We start from the raw sequence: 9,722 nt of genomic DNA on the forward strand, positions 1-9,722 counted from the left end.
GAAGATGAGTGGATCAAATCTGGTCTTAGAGTCAAGAGGACCTGGGTTCTAGTGCCTCTCTGGCTGTGGGACCAGACCATGACCCTCAGTGCCCTCAACAGTTCTCTAAAAGTATAAGTTACACGGGCAGCTGGGTGGTACCGTGGATAGAGCACCAGCCCTGGAGTCAGGAGGACTTGAGTTCAGATTTTACCTCAGACCAGACACTTGACACTTAGGAACTGTGGGACCCTGGGCAAGTCACTTAACTCCAATTGCCTTGCAAAAAATATGTAAGAAGAAAATAAAAGTATAAGTTACAGAGAAATGCCCATCTGTCAGTGGAGGGAGCTTCCATAGCAAGAGTTCCCCATGCAGATGGAGTCATGGGTCCTGATCACTCCCCACTCCAAAAAAAGTTCTTACTGAAAGTGTTTTCTAGCATCAATCTTCACATTGCCTCTTTGTAATACCTATCTCCCTTGATTCTTCCCTCTAGGGCCAATTGGGACAAGTCCAGCTCTCATAGCTCCCTCCAGAGTCTGCCCTTCCCCAGGACACACATCTCAGTTCCTTCCCTGGATCTGCCCACACAACACTGGCTCACCTTGCTCTGGATGTTCTCCAGCTTATGTCCTTTCTAAACTATGGTGTCTAGAACTAGACACAGTATTCCACATGTGGTCTGACCAGGGCCGAGAACTACCACATCTCCCTGTCTGGTCCTCATCTCTCTCTCAGTACAGCTTACATTGATGGGAGCTTTTTTCTCCTGCCTGTCATCTTATCATCAGATCATTCTTCTACCCCAGGACAATTCTTAGCACATAGAGTATCAGAGCTGGGAAGGACTTTAGAACAGAGAATGTCAGAGATGAGAGGAACCTAGAACACAGGTCAAACAAAGCTGGGAGGGACCTTAGAACACAGAAGGTCAGAGCTGGAAGAAACCTTACTATTCATCTGATACATCTTCTCTAATTTTCCAGAGGAAACTGAGTCTCAGAGAGGGCAAGTAAATTCCCCCAAATTGTGTAGTGAATAGGAAATTCAGAACCTGAACCGACTTCTTCTAAATCCCATCCTGAGGGCACTTTCTTCCACACCCCATTGTTTCCCCAAGGGGAGAGTCAAAATGTGAGAAGTAGTGCAGGACCTGGAACTGTCTTTCTGTCTGTGTGTGTCTGTCTGTCCGTCTCACTCTCTGTCTCTCTCTCTGTGTCTCTGCCTTTGTCTCTTTGTCTCTGTCTGTGTGTCTCTGTCTTTCTCTAGGTCTCTCTGTGTCTCTCTGTCTCTTTGTCTGTGTCTCTGTCTGTTTCTCTCTGTCTCTCTCTGATGGCTGCATCTCATGGAAAGTTTGAGTTAGACTTCGGACCAACCTATTGGAGTCACTTGAAGAGGAATAAGAAGAAAGAAAGTGAGAACACAAGAGAAGGAAGTGAAAGAGGAAGAAAAAAGAGAAAGGAGATGAAAGGAGGTGAAAGAGGGAGAAGTTCTCACTGAAAGAAGATATTGGGACGAAAGGAAGGGGAAGATTGGAGTCAACAGGGAGGATGGAAGAGGGAAGTTTGGAGATGAGATTGGAGAAGGAAATGACAAACAGAAAGGAGAAAGGAAAGGAACCTAGAATAAAGAGAGATTGTAGCAGAAGTCCAAGAGGGAAAAAGAGAAACTTTTTGAAAGGTTTCCATTACCAAGGGAATCCTTAACATCTCTGGGCCTGTCCCTGGGAATGGAGATAGTGTAGTGCAATTTTTTGAGTTAAGATCTGGATTCAAATCCTGCCTCAGATACTTAGTAGCTGTGTGTCCTTATCTATAAAATATGTTATATCATCCCCAGTAGAACGTAAAGCCCTTCAGGGCAAGCACTATCTCCACAGTATTTAGGATTGTATCTGGTACATAGTAAGCATTTAGTAAATTCATGCTGATTGATTGACCTTGAGCAAGTCATTTCATATCTCTGAAAGTCATTTTCTTCATCTGTAAAATAGCACTAACTTTCCAGGATTGTTGTGAGCATCAGATGTATTTAAAGTGCTTTGTAAACTTGAAAGTGTTTCAGAAATGTGAGCTACTGCTACTGATGCTTGTGAAGATGGCCATCCTGGCCAAGTGCAAAAATGTGCTTAGAGATCCAAGGCTGAACTAGGTGAACTGAAGAGACCTCCCAGATTTCTCCCCCAGGCAGCCTCCCATCAGGGAGCAAGGTTAGTGATCCTCCCCACCCTAAACCCTTCAGGGTTTGATCATGCTGCAGACAGGATCATGGAAGAGACCTCATGGCCAAGTAGTCCCTTATTTCATAGATGAGGAAACTGAGGCACAGAAAAAATAATGAGTGGCCCAAAGTCACATGGGGAGTATAGGACAGGGAGAACATTTCAGCTCCCTGATCCCAAGGCCAAAGCTCTTTCCACTGTACCACACAACAACCTTCACTTCCTTTTTATCGTCCTAAAGTCTCTGGAGATGGGAGGCATCCGTTTTCTCCACGTCACCAAATCAGCAAGTCAAAGATATCCCCTTTCCCCAGGAACACACACATATACACACACGCACAAGTACACACACACACACATACATGTGTTCACGCACACATTCTCACACACTCACACACATTCACACACACATACCGTCTCTCACACACACACTCATTCCCCTCCCAGGCCCTTGCTGTCTCTCCCTCTCTGTCTCTCGAACCCCACTGATGCTCTTTTGGTTCCCGGAGTGCACAAAGGGAGGGTGAGTGTAGCCCTCCCGGGTTTTGTCCCGCTGATAGATGGGCTCTGGGGCTTCCCTCTACAACCCCTTTCTGCAGGGGCCCCACCGGGCACACACATGCTGAATGGACTATTAGGGAGGCCCCTTTGTGATGTAATTGGATTTCTCCCCTTGTTAGTCTGCAATGAAAATGTCATCTGGGGGGAGGGGGAGCGAAAAGGGTGGGGGGTGGGCACCCATTCAGCCTGAATGGAATTCAGCCGTCTCTTCGGTGAGCTGTGAAGCTATTCAGGCCTCTGCAGTGGGCAGCTGCTGTGGCCACAATGTCCTGTTGGCCCACTGTCCCTGTCGGGGGCATGTTGTCCTCCTCTGAGACAGAACCATCTCTGGGTTGCAGCTGGAACATGGGGTAGGGAGAGTTGGTAGGGTCCGAAGATTTCTGATCTCAGGAGAATCAGCCCATTAAACAAAAGGGGTGCCCACTGACTGGGGCCTGCCTAAAGAAATTGTGCTGTAGGAGTGACATGCACTAATGTTACATTGGAACTAGTCAGACTCAATGAAAGGGGGGAATTCAGAAAAACCAAGGAAGAATCTTTAAGAACTGATACAGAATAAAGTAAACAGAACCAGGAGGATAATGAATGCAGTGACTACCCAAAGGAGGGGAAGACTACATTAGAAACATCAATCGGTTGTGTTGTCTGGCATGTAGTAGCAGTAGTAGTAGTGTAGTAGCAGCAGCAGTAGCTGCCGCAGTGTAGCAGCAGTACTAGCAGCAGTAGTAGTAACAGTAGCAGCAGCAGTACTTGTTTTTGCATTGGTGATGATAAGAGGTTTACAAAGTATTTCGTATAAGCTCATTTGACCTTGCAATAACACCTGGGAGGGAACTATAATTACCCCCATTTTACAGTTGACGAAAAGGAGACTAAGAGACATCAAGTGTCTTGCCCAAAGTCACACAGATAGCTAATATGTGAGGTAGGATTTGAACTACTGACTCTTCCTGACTAATATTCCATCCACTGTGGCCGATGGTAAGCACTCAACAAAAGCTTAACAACATTTGATGACCAGTCTGGATTTCTTAGGTCTGCTGATGAATCAAAACTTCCACCTCCTGACAGAGAAGTAGAAAACTACAGGTCAGAATAAAGCATAAACAAAATGAGCCAAAAGAAAAATGGTCTAAGTCCTTGGTATTTGGGCAGAAGCTTGAACTTTTCCTCCCCTTCCAATGGGAATGACAGCCTCAGGACTGAATCCTGTGCCATCTTGCCTTTCTGAGCTTGCTTTGGGAGGACTGGGTTCCAGTCACTGGCCCCAGGTAGCCTTAAGTCAGGCTGGTCCTCATTCTGAGTCCATTTTCTCATCTGTAAAATGATAGGGGTGATGAGTCTAAGATCCCTCCCAGACTGAACAGCCTGTGTTCTAACATAACTCCATCACTCTATGATCTGTGAGACTTGCACCTGGGCCTAGTGGGAGGTTTCATTCACTTCCTGTGCTTGTTTTCAGCTCCTCTGTTGCATGATAGCTCTTTATGTTCAGGTTCTTTTTTTGGTTTGCTCATTCTTTGATTCTACTTCTCAGCTTTGGATTTATGTTAGCGCTAGGCTCTGCAGACTTCTGGGGGAGAGGAATATCTGACCTGAGCTGTCCTGCTTTTCTAACTCTGGCTGGGGTCTGCCATCTTTCAGTACTCCCAAAGTGGTGTGATGGGAGGCAGGGAGGTCTATTTACTACTGTCTTGATTCAAGTTCTTTGAGTTTTGGGTTGGGATTTTGAGCAGACTGCTGTCTAACTCAGTCACTATTGGCCCACTGGGAAGTTCTGTGGGTTCAGAGGGATAGAAGTGCCTGCTCCCCTTTGCTCTGAGATGCTATGGGAGAAGAGCCATCCACACAGCTATGGTATGATTGCTAGAACTTGTTCCTTGCTCAGTCACAGTTAGGGTCAAGGTTCATGCCCATTCCTCTCCACCCTGGATCTGTGACTCAACACTGGGTGATGGTCAGCACAGCTGCCAGATGGCATCTAGTTCCGTACCCAGTGCTTTCTCAAGGATCCCCTGCTGTCTCTTTCTGGTGCCCTATCTTGACCTTCCTTGGGCATTGGAATGCTTCCTTGTGGACACTGTGACTTGGTAGCTTTCCCAATAAGATTCCAGTCTGGTCCATTTCCTAGATCTTTTACTGAAAGAGAACTAGATTCTAATACTTCTGCTTACTCTGCCATATTGGCCCATTGCCATACATGCCCATAGAATGGTGGGGGTATATCTACGAAAACAGAATAAAAGGGACAAACATAAAATGGCATAGAAAGGGCAGTAATTCATGGCCTTAGAGGAAGTGCCCACATCCATGAGATCACAGGCATGAAGAATCAATTCCCATGCTTGGTCCAAAAAAGGCAATTGCAGAAATATGAAAGAGGAAAGGGAAGTCTAGACTAAAAGGACAAGAGACTTTAGTGCCCTGTGAGGTCAGTATGAGCCAACAGTGCCCAGAAAGAGAAGCAACAGTCCCATTAGACTTGGATGGGGTAAGGCCATATGTAGAGAGCTGTATTCAGTCCTGAGTACCCACCATATTTTGGGAAGGACATATATAAGATGCATCCCTAGGGAAGGGTCACCAATATGGCGAGAGAGCTTGAGATCATGCCATTTGAAGACCAGTTGAAAGAACTGGAGATACCCGGCTTGGAGAAGGGAAGCTTTAAGTAGGATAAAAAACATTGCCCTTAATTAGTTGAATTATTTAATTATTTGGGGGAAAATAGTTTTCAAGAGGTAGAGAGATTAGCCGTGTTCTTTTTGGATCCAAAAGGCAGATCTAGAAGATATTAGAAGTTGAAAACAGGGTACCTTCTGCTTAATATCAAGAAAAGCTTCTTATAAACTATGCAAAAGGAAACTAGACTGCCTTGTGAGATAATGAGTTCCCTATTATTGAAGGTGTTCAAGTAGAGGCCAGTTGACAATTTGTTGGGGAGGTCATAAAAGGGATTCCTGCTCAGGTATCAGTTAACTTAAATGCCTGTGGAGTCCCTCAAGATTCTATGTGCATATTCCAAGTATTTTTCCTAGGCAGCTAGGTGGGGCAATGGATGAGAGCATTGGACATGGGATCAGGAAGACCCAAGTTCAAATCTCACCTCAGTCACTTCTGGTGTGACCATAGACAAGTCACTCAACTTGCCTTAGTTTCCTCATCTGTAAAAATGAAAATAATAGCACCTACCTCACAGAGTAGTTGTGAGTCTCAAATGAGATAATTTATGTACAGTCCTTGGTAAACATCAAAGCGTTATTTTAAAGTAAGGTATGCCTAAAAGAAATGAACAGTTTCATGTACAATCTGCATTTTCTCTTCTACTCTGTATATGGGAATGCTCATGTATTTGGTTAAGTTTTGAATTAAAATAAAATAAAATTCAAAAACAAAGATGCCATGTTTGAGGGTAAGGATGAGCATTGTGTTCATTCATCATTTTCAAAGACTGTGACATCAGAGAAATGATGATATGACTTGTACTTGACTTTGTTTTGAGTGAGGGAGGACTGTGCAAGGTCACCAACCTCACTTTCTCCTCCTGAGCATCTGGATCCAGTGACCAGATATTCATCAGGATGACTGGAGATGGCCCAGGTTGCAATGGGAGACCTTAGACTTTTTAGGATGAGCATAGCTAAGACATGGAAAAAGGAAAATAATGGCTAGTTTGCTGGAGACCCATTTTTTAGTCCAACTCTCTTCTTATAAAAAAAGAAGATGAAGGTCCATCTGGGTCAAGTGACTTACCCAAGGTCATCAACTATTCTAAGATCTGAACCCAGTTCCTCTGACTCCAAATCCAGTGTTCTTTTTATTCTACTACACTACCTCCAAATATGGTCCAAGAAGGATCCTTATTGACAATAGGGCTGGTATGGTGGCCACTACACCAAGTGCTTCAGAGTCTTCTCAATGAAATCCATTGTTATTTGAGAGGAATCAGCTTCCCCACCCACAGCAAAGAGGTGGAGCACTACTAGAACATTATGGTGTATGTATCAGCAAATTAGTCACTGCATGCACTGTTTTGCTTAATCTTTTTCTTTGTCACAATAGAAAGTTTCCTGGAAATGATGTAAAACCCAAAGACATCATTAAGACATATTTGAAAAAGGAAAAAAAAAATCTGCCTGACCATCCACTCTAGAAAAACAAAATGGATGAAGAAAATATTTTCAAGTGCAATAGGTGGTCACCTACAGGAGATGATCTGAGGGCCACTAAGAAACCCCTGTCAAAATAGTGGCTCTTCCTGGGATGCCTTAAATTTTACCTTTAATTGTTCAATCCTTTGAGTTAAACATTGCCCTCTTGCCAAGCCCTCTTTTAAAATATAAACTCCCATGTAAAGGCAACAAGTTGCCACCAACAACTCAGTATTATTTACTACCAATATCAACAAGCATTTATGAAGTACTTACTGTGTACCAGGTACTGTGCTAAGTTTGGGGGATATAAAGAAAGGTAACAAATGTAACCCTGCTCTCAAAAGAGCTCCCAATCTAATAAAGGAGACAGCTTGCAAACAACTGTACCAAGAAGATAGAGGATAAATAAGAACTGATCTCAGAGGGAAGGCACTAGCAGAAGGTGAAAATGCACAACGCATCTGAAACCACTGAACAATAAAGGTTGTTATACTTTTGCTATTGAATTCCTGGCACATAGTAGGTGTTTAATAAATAGTTGATGGATTTCCCTCTCTGAAATTTGTAGACCAGTCTAGTAAGGCCCTTTTCTGACTTAACCCTCAATAACACCTCAATTTGGGATTCTTTCCTTATCAGTGACAGCTAATAAAATCATCACCTTCTATCACTGATCAAAGCATTTAACTGGAGGACTCTGACCTTGGGTGAATCTCTTCCCGGTCCTCTCTCTGTTTTTCCAGCTATGAAATGGAATCCACCCCTCCAATAGAGGACTGGGATGGGGGAAGAAGAGAGATGAACTCAGAGGAGCAGACTCTTAGAGGTGATATCCAGGTGATGCTCTCCAAGGTAGGATGATTCTATAAGAAAGAGCTTGGGCCTCAAAGGCTTATTTGAGTTCAGATCCCAGCTCAGTTACTAGTTGTGTGAGCAAGTCACTCAGTCCTGGAGTTTTGAGGGGCTCCATTCAGAGTCTCCCTAAGGTCATTACCAGCTCAAACTCTGGTGATCCCATTATCCCATTCATAAAGGTCATTCCTCCTTCCACAGGCAGGCCAATCAGGAGTCTGAAAGCTGGAGGCTGGGGTAGGGCAGCCAGGGGTCCAAATCCAAGTCAATCAAGGTTAATGACTCACTTGGTGGAGGGAGAGGTTGAAACCCAGAGTAGCCAGGCTGTAAATCCAAACTGACTTGAAAATGTAGCCACTTAGGGGGATTAGTCAAAGGATTAACAGAACCTCCACCCCCTCAAAGCTGGCCTTATATGGCAGGATTAGCACCTCAAGCCCACCAAGGAAGACCCTGGCCTTGCCAGGAAAATCTAGTATAGTGGGTCCATGCCATCCAAGGGAGAAACAGCCCTAGGGGACCACCACTGGAACATGGGGATTCTATCTGGATGTGGAGACTGAGGGAGGCGGAAAGAAAATAAAGCCCAAGCTCTCTCTTTGTATTTTTGTTCCCATCATACCAGATGACCTCCAGCCTTCTAATTCAAGGTCAGGTCCACCTTTACAGCCTGGGCCCCACCTCAATGCCTTTGAAGTTTAGCTTCATTCACCAGGGTCTCCAGATTTTGGACTACCTCCTCTCTTTTTGCTTTTGGGACACATCAAAAATGTGAGAGCTGAAAGAATCCTTGGCACATGGAATGTCCGAGCCAGATCAGGCCTCATCTAGTCCCATCTTCCTCATTTTACAGGGATGGGGGGCTATCCAGAGTCTGTTCATACCCAAGATGTCCCCCTCTCAGCCTATAAATAAGACACAGCAGACTTGCCTTGAGAAAGGAGTCGTGTTCTGACAGAGAGCTCCCCCAGCACCCCAGGAATGTCAGTGATCCACCCTAGTACCTTGGGTCCCCCATGGTTCCCCTCCCATAGTAGGTCCAGACTTCCCATTCCAGGGGTGTAGTTGGGTACAAGGCTCCAGTGAAGCCCCTGGCCATGAAACTTGCCCAGAACAAAGGGTTGGGTTTACATCCACTCCCACACACTGGTTCCAGGGCTGCTTGGTCTCTAAGACCTAGCCTGTCCAACTAAGGCTTTTCTAGGCTTTTCTAGACCTGCCTCTGTCCTCCCCTACCCCTTGTCCCCTCCAAAAAAAACTTAGAAAAAGGCTTTGAAAGAAGGTGTAGTTTGGTCCCAAAGCAGTGGCAGACACCTTTAGTGTATTGTATACCTACCCTCCTCTCCCTCCCTCACAATACTCACAGATATGACCCCTATTTCTATATAGGTTTCATTCTGTCTGTACACTAAGCCTAGCCAGAGTTTTCAGGATAAGATCCCCACAATTAAAAACCTTCTCTCTTTCAGATTCAAGGAGAGTTACAAAGTTCTTCAACTGAGCATCAGAGAGGGAAGGATAAAATAACCCTAGGAATCAGCCCTCCCCTGTAGCCTATCCCCATTCCCAGGTCCAGGAAGCAGTGCCCCTCCTATCTGGGACTTGCCAAGTTAAAAATCATCTCCAGGAATTTTGTCTTGCTTGGAGACAACTGCCCTGCATCTGAGGTTTAGCGCTGGTGAGTAACCCAACTCTCTATCGGTTGGAATTACTCCTTGGAATTACTCAAGATGAAAGGAAAAAGGGAAAATCTCCCAGGTTAAAAAGGTTTGAAATGAGGGTCCTGGAGGAGTGGCTGCAGCTCCAGCTCCCAGCCTCCATCCCTGGGAGCCTCAGTCAAGTCTAGTGGAGGAACTAAGAGAATTTGGGGATCTTCTCTAACATGGTCTTCCAGCTGCAAGGACCATAAAGAGGGTGGAGTCCTTAGAAGTTGAAAGCCGCCTAGATCAGAA

General features: G+C 45.0%; 1 long non-coding RNA gene across 2 annotated transcripts; it reads left to right on the top strand.

The window, feature by feature from the left end:
- The first annotated feature begins 1,951 nt into the window (after window positions 1–1,951).
- LOC140517459 (uncharacterized) lies at window positions 1,952–9,307 on the top strand. Of its 2 annotated transcripts, none has more exons than XR_011971590.1 (3): window positions 1,952–2,191; window positions 7,662–7,770; window positions 9,240–9,307. It is a non-coding gene; the product is annotated as an uncharacterized lncRNA (long non-coding RNA). The 2 variants fall into 2 exon arrangements; XR_011971589.1 differs by lacking the exon at window positions 1,952–2,191 and adding an exon at window positions 2,945–3,114.
- Window positions 9,308–9,722: the final 415 nt, after the last annotated feature.

This window comes from Notamacropus eugenii, chromosome 1 (assembly GCF_028372415.1).
Source record: "Notamacropus eugenii isolate mMacEug1 chromosome 1, mMacEug1.pri_v2, whole genome shotgun sequence".
NCBI classification, from domain to species: Eukaryota; Metazoa; Chordata; class Mammalia; order Diprotodontia; family Macropodidae; genus Notamacropus; species Notamacropus eugenii.